The sequence below is a fragment of the Microcebus murinus genome, chromosome X (genome assembly GCF_040939455.1).
Source record: "Microcebus murinus isolate Inina chromosome X, M.murinus_Inina_mat1.0, whole genome shotgun sequence".
NCBI lineage: Eukaryota > Metazoa > Chordata > Mammalia > Primates > Cheirogaleidae > Microcebus > Microcebus murinus.
In genome coordinates this window covers 67,910,477-67,934,583 of record NC_134136.1, presented here as the reverse complement: position 1 = coordinate 67,934,583, position 24,107 = coordinate 67,910,477, and the positions used below count along the sequence as shown (strand labels likewise).

The 24,107-nt window shown below is 39.5% G+C and overlaps 1 pseudogene; it reads left to right on the top strand.

Annotated features, from left to right (window-relative positions):
• Positions 1-17,358: 17,358 nt before the first annotated feature.
• Positions 17,359-19,238, top strand: LOC105863094 (CCR4-NOT transcription complex subunit 6 pseudogene; annotated as a pseudogene).
• Positions 19,239-24,107: the final 4,869 nt, after the last annotated feature.

Sequence of the window (24,107 nt, the reverse complement as noted above, 5' to 3'; positions counted from 1 at the left end):
AGACCAATATCCCTAATGAATATAGATGCAAAAATTTTCAACAAAATCTTAGCTAACCGAATCCAGACGCTTATCAAAAAAATAATCCATCATGACCAATTGGGCTTCATCCCAGGGATGCAGGGATGGTTCAACATACGCAAATCTATAAATGCAATTCACCACATAAACAGAAGCAAAAACAAAGACCACATGATTCTCTCAATAGATGCAGAAAAAGCTTTTGACAAAATTCAACACCCTTTCATGATACGAACACTCAAGAAAATAGGCATAGAAGGGACATATCTAAAAATGATACAAGCCATTTATGACAGACCCATAGCTAACATCATACTGAATGGGGAAAAACTGAAAGCATTCCCACTTAGAACCGGAACCAGACAAGGCTGCCCACTATCTCCACTTCTATTCAACATAGTACTGGAAGTCCTGGCTACAGCAATCAGACAGGAAAGTGGAATTAAAGGTATCCAAATAGGGGCAGAAGAGATCAAACTTTCACTGTTTGCTGATGATATGATATTATATCTAGAAAACCTCAAAGATTCAACCAGGAAACTTCTGGAACTGATCAATGAATTTAGCAAAGTCTCAGGATACAAAATCAATACAAAGAAATCAGAGGCATTCGTATATGCCAACAACAATCAAATCGAAAACCAAATCAAAGACTCAATTCCCTTCACAATAGCAACAAAGAAATTAAAGTACCTAGGAATATATTTAACCAAGGAGGTAAAAGACCTCTACAGGGAGAACTATGAAACACTGAGGAAGGAAATAGCAGAGGATGTAAACAGATGGAAATCCATTCCATGCTCGTGGATCGGCAGACTCAACATCATTAAAATGTCTATACTACCCAAACTGATCTACAGATTCAATGCAATACCTATTAAAATCCCATCAGCATTCTTCACAGATATAGAAAAAATAATTTTATGCTTTGTATGGAACCAAAGAAGACCCCGAATATCAAGAGCAATTCTAGGCAACAAAAACAAATTGGGAGGCATTAATATGCCAGATATCAAACTATACTACAAAGCTGTAGTAATTAAAACAATCTGGTATTGGCACAAAAATAGGATTATTGACCAGTGGAACAGATGTGAGAATCCTGATATAAAACCATCCTCATATAGCCATCTAATCTTTGACAAAGTAGACAAAAACATACGCTGGGGAAAAGAATCCCTTTTCAATAAATGGTGCTGGGAAAACTGGATAGCCACTTGTAGAAGGTTAAAACAGGACCCACACCTTTCACCTCTCACAAAAAACAACTCACGCTGGATAACAGACTTAAATCTCAGGTATGAAACCATTAGAATTCTAGAGGAAAATGTTGGAAACACTCTCCTAGACATCGCCCTAGGCAAAGAGTTTATGAAGAAATCCCCAAAGGCAATCAAAGCAGCAACAAAAATAAATAAATGGGACATGATGAAACTACAAAGCTTCTGCACAGCCAAAGAAACAGTCATGAAAGTAAACAGACAACCTACAGAATGGGAGAAAATTTTTGCATTCTATGTATCCGATAAAGGACTGATAACTAGAATATACTTAGAACTCACGAAAATCAGCAAGAAAAAATCAAATAACCCAATTAAAAAGTGGGCAAAGGACATGAACAGAAACTTTTCTAAAGAAGACAGAAGAATGGCCAACAAACATATGAAAAAATGCTCACCATCCCTAATCATCAGGGAAATGCAAATCAAAACTACAATGAGATATCACTTAACTCCAGTGAGAATGGCCTTTATCAAAAAGTCTCCAAATAACAAATGCTGGCGTGGTTGTGGAGAGAGAGGAACACTCCTACACTGCTGGTGGAACTGCAAACTAGTTCAGCCTCTGTGGAAAGCAATATGGAGATACCTTAAAGCGATACAAGTGAATATACCATTTGATCCAGCAATCCCATTGCTGGGCATCTACCCAAATGATCCAGTGACACTCTTCAAAAAAGACACCTGCAGGCCGGGCGCGGTGGCTCACGCCTGTAATCCTAGCTCTCTGGGAGGCCGAGGCGGGCGGATTGCTCAAGGTCAGGAGTTCAAAACCAGCCTGAGCAAGAGCGAGACCCCGTCTCTACTATAAATAGAAAGAAACTAATTGGCCAACTGATATATATATATAAAAAAAATTAGCCGGGCATGGTGGCACATGCCTGTAGTCCCAGCTACTCGGGAGGCTGAGACAGAAGGATCGCTCAAGCCCAGGAGTTTGAGGTTGCTGTGAGCTAGGCTGACGCCACGGCACTCACTCTAGCCTGGGCAACAAAGTGAGACTCTGTCTCAAAAAAAAAAAAAAAAAAAGACACCTGCACTCGAATGTTTATAGCAGCACAATTCATAATTGCAAGGCTGTGGAAACAGCCCAAGTGCCCATCAATCCAAGAATGGATTAATAAAATGTGGTATATGTACACCATGGAGTACTATTCAACTCTAAGAAACAATGGTGATATAGCACACCTTATATTTTCCTGGTTAGAGCTGGAACCCATACTACTAAGTGAAGTATCCCAAGAATGGAAAAACAAGCACCAGATATATTCTCCAGAAAACTGGTATTAACTGAGTAGCACCTAAGTGGACACATAGGTGCTACAGTAATAGGGTATTGGGCAGGTGGGAGGGGGGAGGGGGGCGGGTATATACATACATAGTGAGTGAGATGTGCACCATCTGGGGGATCGTCATGATGGAGACTCAGACTTTTGGGGGGAGGGTGGGAAATGGGCATTTATTGAATCCTTAAAATCTGTACCCCCATAATATACCAAAATAAAAAAAATAATTAAAAAAAAAAAAAAGCAGAAAAGAGAAATCTCTAATAAGCTCCATCAGGAATAAAAAAGGAGATATCATAACTGATCCCAAAGAGATACAAGATACAATTTATGAATACTACAAAAATCTTTATGCGCACAAACTGGAAAATGTGGAGGAAATGGACACATTTCTAGAAACACACAGCCTCCCTAGGCTCAAACAGGAAGAAATAGATTCCCTGAACACACCAATCTCAACAGCTGAAATACAAACAGCAATTAAAAATCTCCCTAAAAAGAAAAGTCCCGGTCCAGATGGCTTCACACCTGAATTTTACCATACCTACAAAGAAGAACTAGCACCTATCTTGCAGAAACTATTCCACAACATCTAGAAGAACAGAAACCTCCCCGACACCTTTTATGAAGCGAATATTACTCTGATACCAAAATCAGGAAAGGATGCAACAAAAAAAGGAAACTACAGACCAATATCCTTAATGAATATAGATGCAAAAATTTTCAACAAAATCTTAGCTAACCGAATCCAGACACTTATCAAAATAATAATCCACCACGACCAAGTGGACTTCATCCCAGGGATGCAGGGATGGTTCAACATACGTAAATGTATAAATGCAATTCACCACATAAACAGAAGCAAAAACAAAGACCACATGATTCTTTCAATAGATGCAGAAAAAGCTTTTGACAAAATTCAACACCCTTTCATGATACGAACACTTAAGAAAATAGGCATAGAAGGGACATACCTAAAAATGATACAAGCCATATATGACAGACCCATCGCCAACATCATACTGAATGGGGAAAAATTGAAATCATTCCCACTTAGAACTGGAACCAGACAAGGCTGCCCACTATCTCCACTTCTGTTCAACATAGTGCTGGAAGTCTTGGCTACAGCAATCAGACAGGAAAATGGAATCAAAGGTATCCAAATAGGGGCAGAAGAGATCAAACTTTCACTGTTTGCTGATGATATGATATTGTATCTAGAAAACCCCAAGGACTCAACCAAGAAACTCCTGGAACTGATCAATGAATTTAGTAAATTCTCAGGATACAAAATCAATACACAGAAATCAGAGGCATTCATATACGCCAACAACAATCTAATTGAGAACCAAATCAAAGACTCAATTCCCTTCACAATAGCAACAAAGAAATTAAAGTACCTAGGAATATATTTAACCAAAGAGGTAAAAGACCTCTACAGGGAGAACTATGAAACACTGAGGAAGGAAATAGCAGAGGATGTAAACAGATGGAAATCCATACCATGCTCGTGGATCGGCAGACTCAATATCATCAAAATGTCTATACTACCCAAACTGATCTACAGATTCAATGCAATACCTATTAAAATCCCATCAGCATTCTTCACAGATATAGAAAAAATAATTTTACGCTTCGTATGGAACCAAAGAAGACCACGAATATCAACAGCAATTCTAGGCAACAAAAACAAAATGGGAGGCATTAATATGCCAGATATCAAACTATACTACAAAGCTGTAGTAATTAAAACAATATGGTATTGGCACAAAAACAGGAATATTGACCAATGGAACAGATGTGAGAATCCTGATATAAAACCATCCTCATATAGCCATCTCATCTTTGACAAAGCAGACAAAAACATACGCTGGGGAAAAGAATCCCTCTTCAATAAATGGTGCTTGGAAAACTGGATAGCCACCTGTAGAAGGCCAAAACAGGACCCACACCTTTCACCTCTCACAAAAACCAACTCACGCTGGATAACAGACTTAAACCTAAGATATGAAACTATTAGAACTCTAGAGGAAAAAGTTGGAAACACTCTCCTAGACATCGGCCTGGGCAAAGAGTTTATGAAGAAGTCCCCAAAGGCAATCACAGCAGCAACAAAAATAAATAAATGGGACATGATCAAACTACAAAGCTTCTGCACAGCCAAAGAAATAGTCATGAAAGTAAACAGACAACCTACAGAATGGGAGAAAATTTTTGCATCCTATGCATCCGATAAGGGACTGATAACTAGAATATACTTAGAACTCACGAAAATTAGGAAGAAAAAATCAAATAACCCCATTAAAAAGTGGGCAAAAGACTTGAACAGAAATTTTTCTAAAGAAGACAGAAGAATGGCCAACAAACATATGAAGAAATGCTCAACCTCTCTAATCATCAGGGAAATGCAAATCAAAACCACAATGAGATATCACTTAACCCCAGTGAGAATGGCCTTTATCAAAAAATCTCCAAACAATAAATGCTGGCGTGGTTGCGGAGAGAGAGGAACACTCCTACACTGCTGGTGGGACTGCAAACTAGTTCAACCTCTGTGGAAAGCAATATGGAGATACCTTAAAGCGATACAAGTGAATCTACCATTTGATCCAGCAATCCCATTGCTGGGCATCTACCCAAATGATCCAGTGACACTCTACAAAAAAGACACCTGCACTCGAATGTTTATAGCAGCACAATTCATAATTGCAAGGCTGTGGAAACAGCCCAAGTGCCCATCAATCCAAGAATGGATTTATAAAATGTGGTATATGTATACCATGGAGTACTATTCAGCTCTAAGAAACAATGGTGATATAGCACATCTTATATTTTCCTGGTTAGAGCTGGAACCCATACTACTAAGTGAAGTATCCCAAGAATGGAAAAACAAGCACCAGATATATTCTCCAGAAAACTGGTATTAACTGAGTAGCACCTAAGTGGACACATAGGTGCTACAGTAATAGGGTATTGGGCAGGTGGGAGGGGGGAGGGGGGCGGGTATATACATACATAATGAGTGAGATGTGCACCATCTGGTGGATGGTCATGATGGAGAATCAGACTTATGGGGGGAGGGGGGGAAATGGGCATTTTTGAAACCTTAAAATCTGTACCCCCATAATATGCCAAAAAAAAAAAAAAAGAATGTATATAGCACAGGAATTAAACATGAAAGCCAGCTCAAAGGGCAATGAAGTATAAAACCAGAAATTGCTTCTTAATTGCTTTGTCAATTAGAGAAAAATAAAAATAAGCAAGAAGCATGTCCTTACAATTTTTAAAGACATTTCTGAAAGTCAGAATTGTGTATTCATATGCTGTATTCCTAATACCTACAAGACTCATTTATTGAAAAACAAAGCAGAGATTTAGGGTGTATTTCATTAAAGAAAAGCTACCATTTTGCAAATTTGCATATAATTTTAATATTTAGCACAGATAAAAGACCAGTGAGTTAGCATTTGTAAACCTGAAACAATAAATGACAAATTAATCTATTCACATCTTTCAACAATCCCATTACAAACCATTACTGTGTTTACACTAAAGTCCTACTAGTATATCACAACCATCACTGCCTCCCAGTGACTGAGTTTTGTCCAAGACTATAAATTGCACAAATCATACATTCCTCCTTTCAGTTAATCGCAATATTTGACACTTACAAAAGTAATAAACAATGACAGTTTATTAAGATAGTATTGGAGGGGGACCAAGAGGGCGGAGAAGAAACTCTGCCAGACAGAGTGTCTCTACAGAAAAGACAGATTCTAGCAGAAATTAGAATAAAGAAGCAAGAAGACGAGAATACAGCGGAGGAGGGCTGGAAGGAGGGGTACCTGAGACCCCGGGAGACTCCACGGGAGGAGGCGACGGAGGAGAACTGGAGGCTGAGACCACCGTAGAAGAACGAAGACCAGCGGCAAGGGTAGGTGGATTTGCTGTTTCCCCTCACCTGCAGTTGGGACCCCTGGTGGGCTCCCCAGAGTGTGGAGAGACCTGTGGACACCAGCCCAGAGACGGCCGGCGCCAGCCAGAGGTGAGCCTGTAGCAGACGTGGCACCAGGTTCCCAAATTCTTCCAGGCACCTCCATGTGCACATACCCGAGCCGCGAGGCAGGTGCCATATTGCCCCCTCCTCCCCTCAGCCGACCATACCCGCGCCTGCCCAGAGAGACAATACAGCCACCAGCCGGAGGCACCTCCAGGGAACGGGACCTTCCCTTTTGGGACCCTACAGCTGACTCAAGGGAACTCAGACTGTGAGCTCCCTACCTGCCCGCTCTCCCAGGTGCTGCTGGCATGGTGTTCCCAGGAGAACAATGCAGACTCAGAGGCTGAGAGACATAGACCCAGCTTGGGCTCCCTGTGGGTGAATTGGAACCAGAACTCCTCTCCCTGTTGGGGATACAGTTTGAACTCTGGGACCCAGAGGTCGGACCTGCAGACCAAATCCCCTGCACCGAGGGCTAGCATTGCCCGGGGCACAGAAGGGGTATATGTGAACAGCCTACTGAGGTGTGTGTGCCTCCAGGGGCGGATCGGCATCCTAGAGGGCAACCGTCCTCCCAGGAGGAGGCCGTGCACCCAACCCAGGTGGCGTTCCTGTGCAGGGAACCTCCCAGCCGGCATCACAGTCCGGGGTGGCCTGTTGGCTTGTGGTCTGGCCTGCTGGCAGAGGCTCAGGAGTAGCTGCGGAGTTGGTGAGGGTGGAAAGAAGCCAGGACCGCTCCAGACTGAGGGTCTCAAACAGCCCCACAAGCACACCCAGACTTTCTGGCTGAGTGGGACCATGCCAGCCTTGCTCTGACAGCTTTCCCTGGAAGCAGAGTACAGAACTTTGACCCCTGCTAACTGCCTGGGGGAAGGCTTACCAAACCCAGCTCCACCCAGAACAAGAGCTGATAACAGAACACAAAATCAACAGCATAGCCTGTTCCTCCAAGCAAACGCCACCCACTGACAGGGACGGCATCTTGCACAGCCTTTCCACGGCACCAACTGACTCAATATACAGGGAGTGGTCCAATTTCACCCACAGGCACCACCTAACGCCTCAGAAACTAAACAAGGTGTGTGAATACCCAAACAATAACCTAAGGAAAAAAACAAAAACTGATCGACATGGGAAGAAATCAGCGAAAGAACTCAGGACATATGAAGAACCAAACGGAAAACACATCCCCAAAGAGGAACACCAGCCCCCTAGAAATGGACACCAACCAAAATCAGGCAACCAATATGACAGAAGAGGAATTTCGTATGTGGATCATAAGAACACTCACCCAGCTGCAACAACAACTCAATAACCAACACAAAGACACCACAAAAAGCCTCCAGGATATGGGAAAAGAAATAGACACATTGAAGAAAAGTGTAACCGAACTCCTAGAAATGAAAAATCAATTCAAGGGACTACAAAATACAGTGGAAAGTCTCAAGAACAGGTTAGATCAAACAGAAGAAAGAATCTCAGAGCTTGAAGATAACACGCTCCAATTAAATAAATCAGTCACAGAAATAGAGCAGAGAAACAAGAGAAAAGAGCAAAGCCTACAAGAGCTGTGGGATTATATGAAGAAACCTAATGTGAGGGTCATAGTCTTACCAGAAGGGGAAGAAGACAACACTCAAGGGTTGGACAAGCTGTTTGAAGATATAATAGAGGAAAATTTCCCAGGCCTTGCTCAAAATCTGGATATACAAGTTCAAGAAGCTCAGAGGAACCCTGGGAGATGCAATGCAAACAGGAAGACGTCACGACATACAGTCATCAGACTGACCAAAGTATCAACTAAAGAGGCCCTTCTAAGAGCTGTAAGACAAAAGAAGCAAGTAACATACAAGGGAAAGCCAATTCGAATAACATCAGACTTCTCTAATGAGACTTTACAAGCAAGGAGAGACTGGGGCCCCATTCTCACTCTTTTGAAACAAAACAATGCTCAGCCTAGAATATTATTCCCTGCAAAACTAAGCTTCGTATATGAAGGAGAAATAAAAACATTCTCAGACAAGCAAAGGGTCAGAGAATTCACCAAGACAAGACCAGCCCTACAAGAAGTACTTAAAACAGCGTTACGCACGGAACATCATCATAATAACCCACGAATATAAAAACAACCAAAACCCAAAGATATTAAAGGCCAGATATTACAATGGCTCAAGACAGAAATCATAGCAACAACATCAAACCCAACAGAATGATCAGTAATCTACCTTACCTATCAGTTCCCTCAATAAATTTAAATGGCTTAAACTCTCCACTCAAGAGACATAGGCTGGCTGAATGGATAAGAAAATACAGGCCAAGTATATGCTGTCTTCAGGAAACACAGCTAACCTGCAAGGATGCATATAGACTAAAAATAAAAGGGTGGAGATCAATATTCCAAGCAAATAGAAGCCAAAAGAAGGCTGGTGTGCCAGTTATAATTTCAGACGATTTAGTTTTTAAACCAACAAAAGTAGTGACAGACAAAGAGGGTCATTATATAATGGTGAAGGGCACAGTCCAACAAGAAGAGATAACAATTTTAAATATATATCCACCCAACGTAGGTGCACCCAAATTCATAAAGCAAACCTTACTGGAGCTAAGCAAATGGATTAATAGGAACTTCATAATCGCCGGAGATTTCAACACCCCACTGACGGCACGAGACAGATCCTTCAAACAGAAAATTAATAAAGAAATAATGGACTTAAACAAAACTCTAGAACAATTGGTTCTGACTGACATGTACAGAACATTCTACCCAAAATCCACTGAATATACGTTCTTCTCATCAGCTCACTGGACATTCTCTAAGATTGACCATATCCTAGGACACAAAGTAAATCTCAAGAAATTTAAAAAAATAGAAAACATACAGGTATCTTCTCAGATCACAGTGGACCAAAACTAGAAATCAACCCTAACAGAAACTCACATTTCTACACAAAACGTGGAAATTAAACAACCTCCTACTAAATGATTACTTCATAAATGAAAAAATCAAGATGAAAATAAAAAATTTTATGAAGAAAACGACAATGGAGAGACAAGTTATCAACTCATCTGGGACACAGCTAAAGCAGTTCTGAGAGGAAAATTTATCTCCATAAATGCCTATAACCAAAAGACAAAAAGATCACAAATAGACATTCTAATGAAACGACTCAAATTGCTGGAAAAAGAAGAACAGACAAACCCGAAACCCAGCAGAAGAAGTAAAATCAACAAGATCAAATCAGAACTAAACGAAAGAAAACAGGGAAGCTATTAAGGAGATTAATAAAACAAAAAGTTGGTTCTTTGAAAAAATAAACAAAATTGACACACCACTGGCTAAGCTAACGAAAAGCAGAAAAGAGAATCTCTAATAAGCTCCATCAGGAATAAAAAAGGAGATATCACAACTGATCCCAAAGAGATACAAGATACAATTTATGAATACTACAAAAATCTTTATGCACACAAACTGGAAAATGTGGAGGAAATGGACACATTTCTAGAAACACACAGCCTCCCTAGGCTCAACCGGGAAGAAATAGATACCCTGAACACACCAATCTCAACAGCTGAAATACAAACAGCAATTAAAAATCTCCTTAAAAAGAAAAGTCCCGGTCCAGATGGCTTCACACCTGAATTTTACCATACCTACAAAGAAGAACTAGTACCTATCTTGCAGAAACTATTCCACAACATCGAGAAGAACGGAAACCTCCCCGACACCTTTTATGAAGCGAATATTACTCTGATACCAAACCAGGAAAGGATGCAACAAAAAAAGAAAACTACAGACCAATATCCCTAATGAATATAGATGCAAAAATTTTCAACAAAATCTTAGCTAACCGAATCCAGACGCTTATCAAAAAAATAATCCACCACGACCAAGTGGGCTTCATCCCAGGGATGCAGGGATGGTTCAACATATGTAAATCTATAAATGCAATTCACCACATAAACAGAAGCAAAAACAAAGACCACATGATTCTTTCAATAGATGCAGAAAAAGCTTTTGACAAAATTCAACACCCTTTCATGATACGAACACTTAAGAAAATAGGCATAGAAGGGACATACCTAAAAATGATACAAGCCATATATGACAGACCCATAGCCAACATCATACTGAATGGAGAAATATTGAAATCATTCCCACTTAAAACTGAAACCAGACAAGGCTGCCCACTATCTCCACTTCTGTTCAACATAATGCTGGAAGTCTTGGCTGCAGCAATCAGACAGGAAATGGAATCAAAGGTATCCAAATAGGGGCAGAAGAGATCAAACTTTCACTGTTTGCTGATGATATGATATTATATCTAGAAAACCCCCAAGATTCAACCAAGAAACTCCTGGAACTGATCAATGAATTTAGTAATGCCTCAGGATACAAAATCAATACACAAATCAGAGGCATTCATATACGAGAACAACAATCTAATTGAGAACCAAATCAAAGACTCAATTCCCTTCACAATAGCAACAAAGAAATTAAAGTACCTATGAATATACCTTTCCAAGGAGGTAAAAGACCTCTACAGGGAGAACTATGAAACACTGAGGAAGGAAATAACAGAGGATGCAAACAGATGGAAATCCATACCATGCTCATGGATCGGCAGACTCAATATCATCAAAATGTCTATACTACCCAATCTGATCTACAGATTCAATGCAATACCTATTAAAATCCCATCATCATTCTTCACAGATATAGAAAATTAAATTTACGCTTCGTATGGAACCAAAGAAGGCCCCGAATATCAAAAGCAATTCTAGGCAACAAAAACAAAATGGGAGGCATTAATATGCCAGATATCAAACTATACTACGAAGCTGTAGTAATTAAATCAATATGGTATTGGCACAAAAATAGGAATATGGACCAGTGGAACAGATGTGAGAATCCTGATTTATAACCATCCTCATATAGCCATCTAATCTTTGACAATGCAGACAAAAACATATGCTAGGGAAAAGAATCCCTTTTCAATAAATGGTGCTCGGAAAACTGGGTAGCCACCTGTAGAAGGCTAAAACAGGACCCACACCTTTCACCTCTCACAAAAACCAACTCACGCTGGATAACAGACTGAAACCTAAGGTATGAAACTATTAGAATTCTAGAGGAAAAATTTGGAAACACTCTCTTAAACATCCGCCTAGGGAAAGAATTTATGAAGAAGTCCCCAAAGGCAATCACAGCAGCAACAAAAATAAATAAATGGGACATGATCAAACTACAAAGCTTCTGCACAGCCAAAAAAATAGTCATGAAAGTAAACAGACAACCTACAGAATGGGAGAAAATTTTTGCATCCTATGCATCCGATAAGGGACTGATAACTAGAATATACTTAGAACTCACGAAAATCAGCAAGAAAAAATCAAATAACCCCATTAAAACGTGGGCAAATGACTTTAACAGAAACTTTTCTAAAGAAGACAGAAGAATGGCCTACAAACATATGAAAAAATGCTCAACTTCTCTAATCATCAGGGAAATGCAAATCAAAACCACAATGAGATATCACTTAACTCCAGTGAGAATGGCCTTTATCAAAAAGTCTCCAAACAATAAATGCTGGCGTGGTTGTGGAGAGAGAGGAACACTCCTACACTGCTGGTGGGACTGCAAACTAGTTCAACCTCTGTGGAAAGCAATATGGAAATACCTTAAAGCGATAGAAATGAATCTACCATTTGATCCAGCAATCCCATTGCTGGGCATCTACCCAAATGATCCAATGACACTCTACAAAAAAGACACCTGCACTCGAATGTTTATAGCAGCACAATTCATAATTGCAAGGGTGTGGAAACAGCCCAAGTGCCCATCAATCCAAGAATGGATTAATAAAATGTGGTATATGTATACCATGGAGTACTATTCAGCTCTAAGAAACAATGGTGATATAGCACATCTTATATTTTCCTGGTTTGAGTTGGAACCCATACTATTAAGTGAAGTTTCCCAAGAATGGAAAAACAAGCACCACATATACTCACCAGCAAATTGGTATTAACTGAACTGCACCTAAGTGGTCACATATGTACTACAGTAATAGGATATTGGGCAGGTGGGAGTGGGGAGCGGGGCGGGTATATACATATATAATGAGTGAGATGTGCACCATCTGGTGGATGGTCATGCTGGAGACTCAGACTTTTGGGGGGAGGGGGGCAATGGGCATTTATTGAAACCTTAAAATCTGTACCCCCATAATATGCCAAAATAAATAAAAAAAAATACTCATTCAAAAGAAGGCCTAAATAGCAAAATAAACAAAGAGGAAATGAAATTAGAAGTCTGGAAGATCACATTAAAGTATGCTTTTGAAATGTTTTCTGGAGATGAAGAGGAAAGTTAAGAAAGAAAAGTTATGAAGTATGGAGAATAGATACTGGAAAGTCAAGGTCTGATAAATGATAACAAAAGAAAAGAAAAGAAAAGAAAATATAATAAAGGAGTAACAGAAGGTGCACTTCCCTGCCAGAAGATTATTCCTTTATAGCAAAATGCTGAAAAATTAATCACTATGGAATATTACTTGTAAGACAGGCTACAATTATTCCCCTCCCAAGCCCCTCCTATTTAAAATGGAAACAATTTCCCCACCACTTGAGTTTGAATTGGCCTCATGAAAGTGGTGGAAGTGACATAGCACTGGTTCCAAGTTATGTCTCATGAAACTTTGCATGCTTCTACACTTGTATGACTGCTATGTGAACAAGCTCAGAGTTGTCTGCTGATGGAGAGAAGTCAGGTAGAGCAGCCTCTAATTATTACATATGAGGCTTTCTTAGCGCTCAGCTGACCTCCCAGGTGATCACAAAACATGAGTGATCCTAGCTAAGACCAAAATAATCGCCCAATTGAGCTCAAGCCAAATTTCCAACCTGTGGAATTGAAAGAAGCCAAAGGTACTAGCTATATGGATATAGGATGGAAGAGAAAAGTATTCCAGGAAAAATGATCAGTATATGCAAAGCCTTAAGGTAAGAGTATACCTGTCATTTCTAAGTAAAAGCAAGTTGGCCAGTTTGGCTGGAGTGGAGTAAGTGATGAAGGGAAGTGTAGGAGGTGAAATGAGAAGGAAAAATGTGATATATTGTAAAAATGGCCTCACAATCTTCCCCTTTCTGCAAGTTTTCCCTTGCAATATGATATTACAGAGACTCCCATCAAGAAGTGGACTCTACAGCTATCTCGCCTCTGAAAGACCACCTGTCATACCCAGGCTGGCTGTTTCTGCTCAGGACCAGTGAGGGCTCCATAGTAGACAGTTAAGCCAGGGAACAACTGGGAGCAATTACCCCACCTTTGCCAGAGCACCTATCATACCCAGGCTTCCATGGAGCTAGGAGCGTACTCCTTTCCCCTTAAAAAGCCACAAGTGCTTTCATATGACCCAATGACAAAACGTGCTGCCTTATCTGAGGGAAGTGGATCTAGCAATCCTCTCCCCAAGCTGCTTGTCTCTTTTGGGAGGAGCCTGCCATCCCTGGAGGCAAATCCCTGGCACAAACACATCTTGCCTGGTAAAGCATTTCTGCCACAGCCTAAAGCCAGTCTGATAGCCCAGCCCACAGCAGTTTAAGCTTCCTCCACCACCTCTGCTGCAGCTTGGCCAGGGTGGGAACTGGGAATCTGGGAGCTTCTGTGCCCCTGAAGGATAGAGACCACTGTTACTGCTGAAAGAAGGAGGTGTGAATGGCTTGTGTGTCACACAGCTGCCTGTCTCTATAATCTCATCAAGAGGGATATGCTTGTCCTGTCACAGGTTAACAGTGCATCCACCTTTCTCCTGCCCGAGCATTCTTGTCTAATCTAGACACCATGTTACACAACACTGCCATAGTAGCAGAGGACTTCAACACTACATTGAATGATCTGTGCAGATCTTCCAAACAGAAAATAAGCAAAGAAATGATGGACATGAACAGAGACCTTGATAAAAAAAGGTCTGACAGATCTCTATAGAACATTCCACCCCAATAAAGTTGAATTTACATTTTTCTCAGCAGTCCATGGATCCTTCTCCAAAATTGATCACATCCTAGGCCACAAATCAGATCTGAGGAAATTCAAGAAAATAGAAATTATACCTTGCATCTTCTCTGACCATAATGGTATAAAATTACAGTTCAATTCCAACAGAAACACTCAACGTCTCACAAAATCATGGAAACTAAACAATCCATTATTGAAAAATTATTGTGTCAAGGAAGAAATTCAGAGGGAAATCAAGAATTTCTTTGAACAAAATGATAATGGTGATACTTGTTACCTAAACCTGTGGGATACAGCAAAAGCTTACCTGAGAGGAAAACTAATAGCAATTAACGCTCACATCCAAAAATCACAAAGCTTAGATACTGACAACCTAAGGAATAAGCTCAAGTAACTAGAAAAAGAAGAACAAACAATTTCTAATCCTAGTAGAAGAAAAGAAATAACGAAGATCAAAGAGGAACTGAAATGGAGAACAAGAGAACTATACTAAAGATCAACAAAACCAGAAGCTAGTTTTTTGAAAATATAAACAAAATTGATAGCCCTCTTTCTAGATTGACAAGGACTCAAAGGAAAAAGACTCTAATAATCTCAATAAGAAATGAAAAAGGAGAGGTCACAATGGACACCACAGAAATACAAAACATTATATTTGATTACTATAAAAATCTATATGCCCCCAAACTACAGAACGAAGATGAAATAGACAAATTCCTGGATACATACAACCTCCCTAAGTTCACCCAGGAGGTAACAGATCTCCTGAGTGGACCAATCTCAAGCTCAGAAATTGAAGCAGTAATTAAAAACCTCTCCAAACGGAAAAGTCCTGGACCTGATGGCTACAAACTCATACCTATACTACAGAAACTGTTCAACACCATTGAGAAAGATGGTATCCTTTCTAACTCATTCTACGAAGCCAATATCACCTTGATACCAAAGCCAGGAAAGGACGTAACAAAAAAGAAAATTACAGACCAATATCCCTCATGAATACAGATGCAAAAATCCTAACTAAATTTTAGCAAGTAGAATTCAGTAGCACATCAAAAAAAAATAATTCACCATGACCAGGCGGGCTTTATTCCAGGGATGCAAGGTTGGTTCAACATACACAAGTCTATAAATGCAATTCACTTCATAAATAAAATCAAGAACAAAGACCATATGATTCTGGCAATAGATGCAGAAAAAGCATTTGATAAAGTCCAACAGACCTTTATGATAAAAAATCTTAACAAAATAGGCATAGACGATTCATGCCTTAAACTTATCAAATCCATTCATGACAAACCCACTGCTAATATCATCCTAAATGGGGAAATATTGAAACCATTCTCTCTTCGATCCAGAACTACACAAGGATGCCCACTGTCTCCTCTTCTATTAAACATAGTACTTGAAGTCCTAGCTGTAGCAATCAGACAAGAGAGGGGTATTAAAGGCATCCAAGTGAGAGCAGACAAGATCAAACTCTCCCTCCTAGCTGATGATATGATATTATACCTAGAAAACCCCATAGATTAATCCAAGAGACTCCTAGATTTAATAAATAAATTTGGTAATGTTTCAGGTTACAAAATCAATATACACAAATCAGAAGCATTCATATATGCCAAGAACCATCAAGCAGAAACTCAAATAAAAAACGCAATACACTTTACTATAGCCCCAAGGAAAATTAAATATCTAGGAGCATACTTAACGAAAGATATGAAAGATTTATACAAGGAGAACTACAAAACACTAAAAAAAGAAATTGAAGATGATTTGATCAGATGGAAAAAGCTACCTTGTTCATGGATTGGCAGAATCGATACCGTTAAAATGTCAATATTACCTAAAGTTATCTACAGAATTAATGCAATCCCCATCAAAATATCACCAGCATTCTTTACAGATCTAGAAAAAATAATTCTGCACTTTGTATGGAACCAGAAGAAACCTTGTATAGCCTAAGCAATCGTAAGTAAGAAGAACAAACTGGGAGGCATCAGTCTTCCTGACTTGAAGCATTACTATAAAGCAATAATAGTTAAATCAGCCTGTGACTGGCACAAGAACAGAAGCATCGACACCTGGAATAGATCTGGGATACCAGAGATGAAACCATCAGTATACAGCAACCTAATATATGATAAAGCAGACAAAATTATACAATGAGGAAAAGAATCCCTCTTGAATACATGGTGCTGGGAAAACTGGTTAGCTACATGCAGAAGATTGAAACAGGATCACTACCTCTCACAAAAATTCACTCGAGATGGATAACAGACTTAAACCTAAGGCATGAAAACTTAAGAATCCTAGAAGACATTGGGAAAACCCTATTAGACATTGGTCTAGGCAAAGAATTTTGAGGAAGAGCCCCAAGGCAATCACCACTGCATCAAAAATAAACAAATGGGCTCGCTGGCTGAGGGATGGCGGCCGCCGCCATGATGCTTGTTTGCTTTCAGTGAAAACGAAGGGGGCACGGCGGCGGCGGCACGGAGGGGAAGGCGGCGGTGGGCGCGGAGAGGACGGTGAGGCTGGAGGCCAAGAGGGCGGGAGGGCGTAGTGGCAGCCCGTCAAGGCGTCTGAGGCTGGCGGCTGAAGCGGTGGCGCTCGGAGGGGGAACAAAGAGCAGCGGCTGAGGCGGCGGCGCTGTGGCAGCGGGCGGGACTGGTATGCTGGTTCCACAGGGCAGACCCTGCTGCACTCAGAGGGAGGAGGCGGCGGCGGCGGAGGAAGGCGGCGCACCCCGAGTGGCATGCCCAAAGAAAAATAAGAGCCCCCTGACCCTCGGAGGTTGTACACAATTATGTCTTCTGAGGAAGCAGCAAATGGAAAGAAGTCACATTGGGCAGAGCTTGAAATAAGTGGAAAAGTAAGAAGCTTAAGCTCATCTTTATGGTCACTAACTCACTTGACAGCTTTGCATTTGAGTGACAATTCCCTGTCCCGCATTCCTTCAGACATTGCGAAGCTTCACAATCTGGTGTATCTGGACCTGTCATCTAATAAAATCCGTAGTTTACCGGCAGAACTCGGAAACATGGTATCACTCAGGGAGCTCCATTTAAATAACAACCTGTTAGGAGTTCTACCTTTTGAACTGGGAAAACTGTTTCAGTTGCAGACTTTGGGCCTGAAAGGAAATCCACTTACCCAGGATATATTGAACCTCTATCAGGAACCAGATGGAACAAGAAGGCTATTGAGCTATTTGCTTGATAATTTGTCAGGTGCTGCAAAAAGAATTTCAACAGAACAACCACCTCCAAGATCTTGGATTATGTTACAAGAACCAGACAGAACAAGGCCAACTGCCTTGTTTTCTGTCATGTGCTATAATGTTCTTTGTGATAAATATGTGACCCGGCAGTTATATGGCTACTGTCCATCATGGGCACTAAATTGGGACTACAGGAAAAAGGCCATTATTCAAGAAATCTTAAGCTGCAATGCTGATATCATAAGTCTTCAGGAGGTTGAAACGGAACAGTATTACAGTTTTTTTTCTGGTAGAACTGAAAGAACGTGGCTATAATGGATTCTTTAGTCCTAAGTCTAGAGCTAGGACAATGTCAGAACAAGAAAGAAAACATGTTGATGGCTGTGCAGTATTCTTCAAGACAGAAAATTTTACTTTGGTTCAGAAACACACTGTTGAATTTAATCAGCTAGCAATGGCAAATTCAGAAGGGTCTGAAGCTATGCTGAACAGAGTCATGACAAAAGATAACATTGGAGTTGCAGTACTGCTAGAACTTCGAAAGGAATTGATTGAAATGTCATCTGGAAAGCCACATCTTGTAACAGAAAAACAGCTTATTCTTGTGGCGAATGCTCACATGCATTGGGACCCTGAATACTCTGATGTGAAGTTGGTGCAAACTATGATGTTCCTCTCAGAAGTGAAGAACATTATTGATAAAGCCTCTCGAAACCTCAAATCCAGTGTATTGGGAGAATTTGGAATTATTCCACTTGTGTTATGTGCAGATCTTAATTCTTTGCCAGACTCTGGTGTTGTAGAATATTTGAGCACTGGTGGAGTAGAAACAAATCATAAAGACTTTAAGGAACTGAGATATAATGAAAGTCTTACAAATTTCAGCTGCAATGGGAAGAATGGAACAACCAATGGAAGGATCACTCATGGTTTCAAGTTAAAGAGTGCCTATGATAGTGGCCTGATGCCTTACACAAATTACACATTTGATTTCAAGGGTATTATTGACTACATCTTCTATTCCAAAATTCAGCTGAACACGTTAGGCATCCTGGGACCTCTGGACCACCACTGGCTGGTTGAGAATAACATCAGCGGCTGCCCACATCCACTCATCCCCTCTGACCACTTCTCACTTTTTGCACAACTGGAGCTCTTACTGCCTTTCCTGCCCCAAGTTAATGGCATTCATCTTCCTGGCAGGAGGTAGTTAAGTTCCTTCAGAGGACAACCTTGATTTACTTGTAAACTCGTGAAAATCTGAATATAGGGAAGTGAGGTATGGCCACTAGGGATTTTTTTCCAAATGATGATTTGAATTTTCAATCTGATTATTTGATAAGGATACAGTATGAAAGCCAGGTGCTAGCAACAGACAAATTCTGAGCCCAGTATACTTTATATACTGTTATACAGGGATTGGTGTGTTTGCACCTATCTTTAATTTGTTACAAGAAATTTTCCTGTTTCTTCAATATAGTATTTTCATGCCTTGAAATAGGAAAATGTTTGAACAGCATATTCTCTTTGCACAGAGATCTGTAGCACTACTTTTTTGAGGCCAGTAGTAACATCCAGAGACCATTCTTCCATACTTTACTCTCTCCTTTTTCAGACTTGTTTGTAAAATATAGAATTTGAATTTAGCCTTTATGATTGTATATGATCCACAGAAGACCTGATTTATGAAATTTTGTACTAAAAAAATCAGATTTGGAAATGATTGTATTGTAAACTAAGGCTAATTTTTATTTTACCTGTTTCATGTGTTATAAAGGCCAGCTTGTAAAAGAAGCTGCAACAGACTTTCTCTGCTCATGATTTGCACTGTTAGGGTTTTGTTAGCCCTTTTGTACTACTTTATTTTTAAATTGAGAACATTGTTCTTTAAATCTAAATCTGCTTAAACTTCAGAACGTTTTCTTGGACCAGAGGCAACTTATTGATGAATTTCTGAATTTTTATGAAAACTATCTACCAGGTCAGATAAGCTGAACAGTGTAGGCATTTATGGCTTGAATGTAATGGTTGGTATATGTACATTCTGATATTTTTAAATCTTTAACTATTTTAAGTTAAAAAAATTACAGCTGCTTAGGTACAGCCTCTTAACTCCTTTTTGAGACACTTCCTGTCCTATCTCCACTGTGCCTGCCTAAATTTGTTCTCACCAAGCACTGCCTGTGCATGCATAGAAAATCTGTGCATCCTCTTTTATATTTTTAAAATCCTGTTTAACATTTTTGAGAATTTTATGAAAATGCTTTTGTATGAGCTGTGGCTTTTTCCTGTTGTGAAGCATTGAATATCCCATTTTGGAACATGTTCATAGGGTGGGTCCCTGGATCTTTGCTCACCAGACCCAAGCACTGCTTCTTGGTGTCATCGCACAGTGCTGCTTGTGACCCAGAATACTACTATCATGTGAATTCTTTTTGTTATCCATGTATTCCTTAGTCTCTTTTTTTTTAATCATTCCCTTTTTAAAGAAAAAGTAATTTTCCGTTTATGAAGCAGTATAAATTAGATGCATTTTCAAATGGGTCCCTAAGATAATTCTTCAGATCATTTTTAAAGTGACTAAGTCATTTTAGTATGTCAACCAAAATAAAAGTTATATTGTACCCTGTATTTTGCCCATAGTGCCCTTTAGTAGATTAGAGATTAAAGCCAGCTTTGACTTTGCAAAGTTAATAAATAAATAAACAAAAATAAACAAATGGGATCTCATCAAATTAAAAAGTTTCTGCACAGCTATGGAAACTATCATTAGAGCAAATAGACAACCCACAGAGGGGGAGAAAATATTTGCTCTCTACACTTTTGATACAGGTCTAATAACAAGAATCTACCTAGAACTTAAAAGAATAAACAAGAAAAAATCAAACAATCCCATCAAGAAATGGGCAACAGAAATGAACAGAAACTTCTCCAAAGAAGACAGAATAATGGCCTGCAAACATATAAAAAAATGCTCAACATCTCTAATCACCAGAGAAATGCAAATCCAACCACAATGAGATACCATCTAACACCAGTGAGAATGGCTTGTATCAACAAATCCCAAAACAACAAATGCTGGCGAGGATGTGGAGAGACAGGAACACTCCTACACTGCTGGTGGGACTGCAAGTTAGTGCAACTTCTGTGGAAAAGAATATAGAGATACCTCAAACAGCTAGATATAGAAATATCTTTTGACCCAGCAATAGCATTGTTGGGCATCTACCCAAAAGAGCATAAGACATTCTACTATAAAGACATCTGCACCTGAATGTATGGCAGCACAATTGACTATTGCAAGATCATGGAAACAACCCAAGTGTCTGTTAATTCATGAGTGGATAATTAAAATTTGGTATATGCTCACAATGGAATACTACTCAATTCTAAGAAATGACAGTGAGCTGGCACCATTTATGCTATCCTGGATTAAGCTTAAGCCTATTATCCAAAGTGAGGTGACACAAGATCAAGAAAGCGGGATCCACATCTACTCGCCATCAAATTGGTACTGACTGATTAAAACTATGGTGTTCAAATGGTGATAGTGCCCACTAGGGGTTGGGGGAGGGGGAGATACACATCTTAGGGTTGTAGTGAGCATTGTCGGGGGGGGGGGGAATACCTCTAACCCTTCATAAGGAAAGGCAAAGATATACAATGTAACCCAAAGGTCAAAAAACGAAAAAAAAAAAAGAAAAAGTAAAACTTTTACCGGGTGGTGAGCAGATGGGGGTGCGAGGAGGGGAAAGATATATACTTACAAAATAGGTGTGATGTGCACCACCTGGCGGTAGGACACGCTTGATGTTTTGGTAAGGTTGGGGCCAGGGGGAGGAATGGCAGGGGCAATATATGTAACCCTAATAATATTTGTACCCCCATAATATGATAAAATAAAAATAAAAAAAGAAAAAAGAAAATGTGCTTTATATATAACATGGAGTACTACTAAGCCATTTAAAAGAATAAAATAATGTCTTTCACAGTGACTTGTATGGAACTTGAAGCTATTATCCTAAGTGAAGTATCTCAACAATGGAAAAACATGTACTGCTAGTACTCACTTATTAGTGAGCACTGAATGATGGGTGTACATGGTCATGCAGAGTGGTATAATAGACTTTGTAGACTCAGAAGGGGGGAGGGTAGGATGATGGTGAGGGATCAATATTTACATATCATGTACAATGTACACTATTTATGTATATATAAATGACTTCACCTGATTTCACCACTATAAAATTCATCCATGTAACAATTCACTTGTAGCCTCTAAAGTATTGAAATAAAAAAGTGGACTCTAGTTCTCCACTCTTTGCATGTGGGTTGGCCATGTGACTTGCTTTGGACAATGGGATATTAGCAAATTTGATGCAATCAGAATCTTGAAAAACACTTGCACATCAAGGTTTGCTCTCTTGCTGTTCCTAAAACCCCTGACTACCATGTAAGTAAGTTCAGGCTAGTCTGCTGGTTTATGAAACCCAGTCATTTTTGTCATTGTAGACGATGCTCAGACAACCCCCAAACAAGTGAAGCCATTCACCTGCAGCTAACTGAAAGTGCATGAGGGATCATAGATTAGCAGAAAAACTGCCCAGCTGAGCTCACCCACACTGACAAACTACAGAATTGTGAATTTGATCAATCATTAATTTAAGCCACGAATTTTCATGTGGTTTCTAATACAACAAAGGTTAACTGATGCACATGCTTTATAAATTATAAAGAGAAAGAGAAAATCATATAAGACTTCAGAGTGGGAATAAAAGTTTAGCTGTATTGAATTCTCCATACACAATAGTGTTTGCTATTAGATATTGAGATAATGTTTATGGAATTATGGAAGAAAAGGACTTGAAACTAAAATACCGTTTCAAGGAAACAAACTTTGGATATACCAGAAAGCTTTCACCTAGGGGCAGAGACAATTTCCAATAATTCACGGATTCTATTTGAAAATATTCTCTTAAGTGAAATCATATACATTAATTTTGTATGCTTATATTAGTTCGCTTAGGCTGTTATAACAAAATACCACAGACAGGGTAGCTTAAAGAACAGAAATTTATTTTCTCACAATTCTGGAAGATAGAACCTGAGCCTCATGTCAGCAGGTTTGGTGTCTTCTGAGGCTTCTCCCCTTTTTTTGTAGATGGCCTCCTTTTTGTTATGTTCTCACATGTTCTTTCCTCTGTGTATGTGAGTATCCCTGGTGTTTCTCTGTATACCCTAATCTCTTCTTTTAAAGACACGAGTCAGATTGGATTAGGGCCCACCCTAATGACCTCATTTTAACTTAATTACCCCTTTAAAGATTCTACCAGATCTAATCCCATTTAGAGGTACTGGGGGTTAGGGCTTTAACAATTTTGAGGGGACACAATTCAGCTCATAACAATACTTTTCCTGAATGGTGATATAATTCCTGTGAATGAAAGGAAGACAATTGAAGAATAGTTAAGCTTCTTGCAACTGGCATGATTCTTTCCTGTATGAACAACATTAATGGCAACTGTACCTCTATGAGGGACTCCTTTAAGCAATGTGGGGATCTAGATAAATGTGAATACAAAAAAAAAAAAAAAAAACGAAAGAAAGAAAGAAAATACAAGGGACTCCCAGGGCCAACAGAAGCTGGACTGATAATGGTTGTATAGGTCTCCAGTTTTGGTGTCCACCTTACTTCCCATATGACTCTGTATTCTTGCATCAACCAATCAGGACCATATCATATCTAATCTTATTGGGGTACATGTGTGTCTGGTGGATGTGCATTTATGTGTGGTCTCTTTCTACCACTTCATAATTCCTCTGAAATACTGTAGATAGTATTAGAAGTGGGAATGGCCTAAAAAAATCCACCAGTACCACTATCAGATTTGGGAAGAAATGCTGGTAAAATAAAATAAAAAATGGTGACCTAAGGTTAAACAGTATGGAAAACCAATAGCCCAAAAAGAAAGAAAGAAAAAAAAAAAACAATTTGAAAGAGAGCTATGGCCTTGGAGTATTGTGATTTGTGCAAATGTATTATAAGTAAATTTGGTTTGTTCTTTGTAATTCAGAGAAAAATATTTCAAAAAAATGTATACAGAAGATGGATGCTTTCTATGTGGAAAAATAACAAGAGCAAATTGAAATGATCTTGATTCAACTAAAGCTTTAAGCAACCAACTACTGTGTCTCAGAAATGATTTTTTTGTTTTGTTTTAGGAATAAAGCTAATGTGTTGGTAGATAACTAGGTGAGATAACAGAGGCTAGCAAGACAC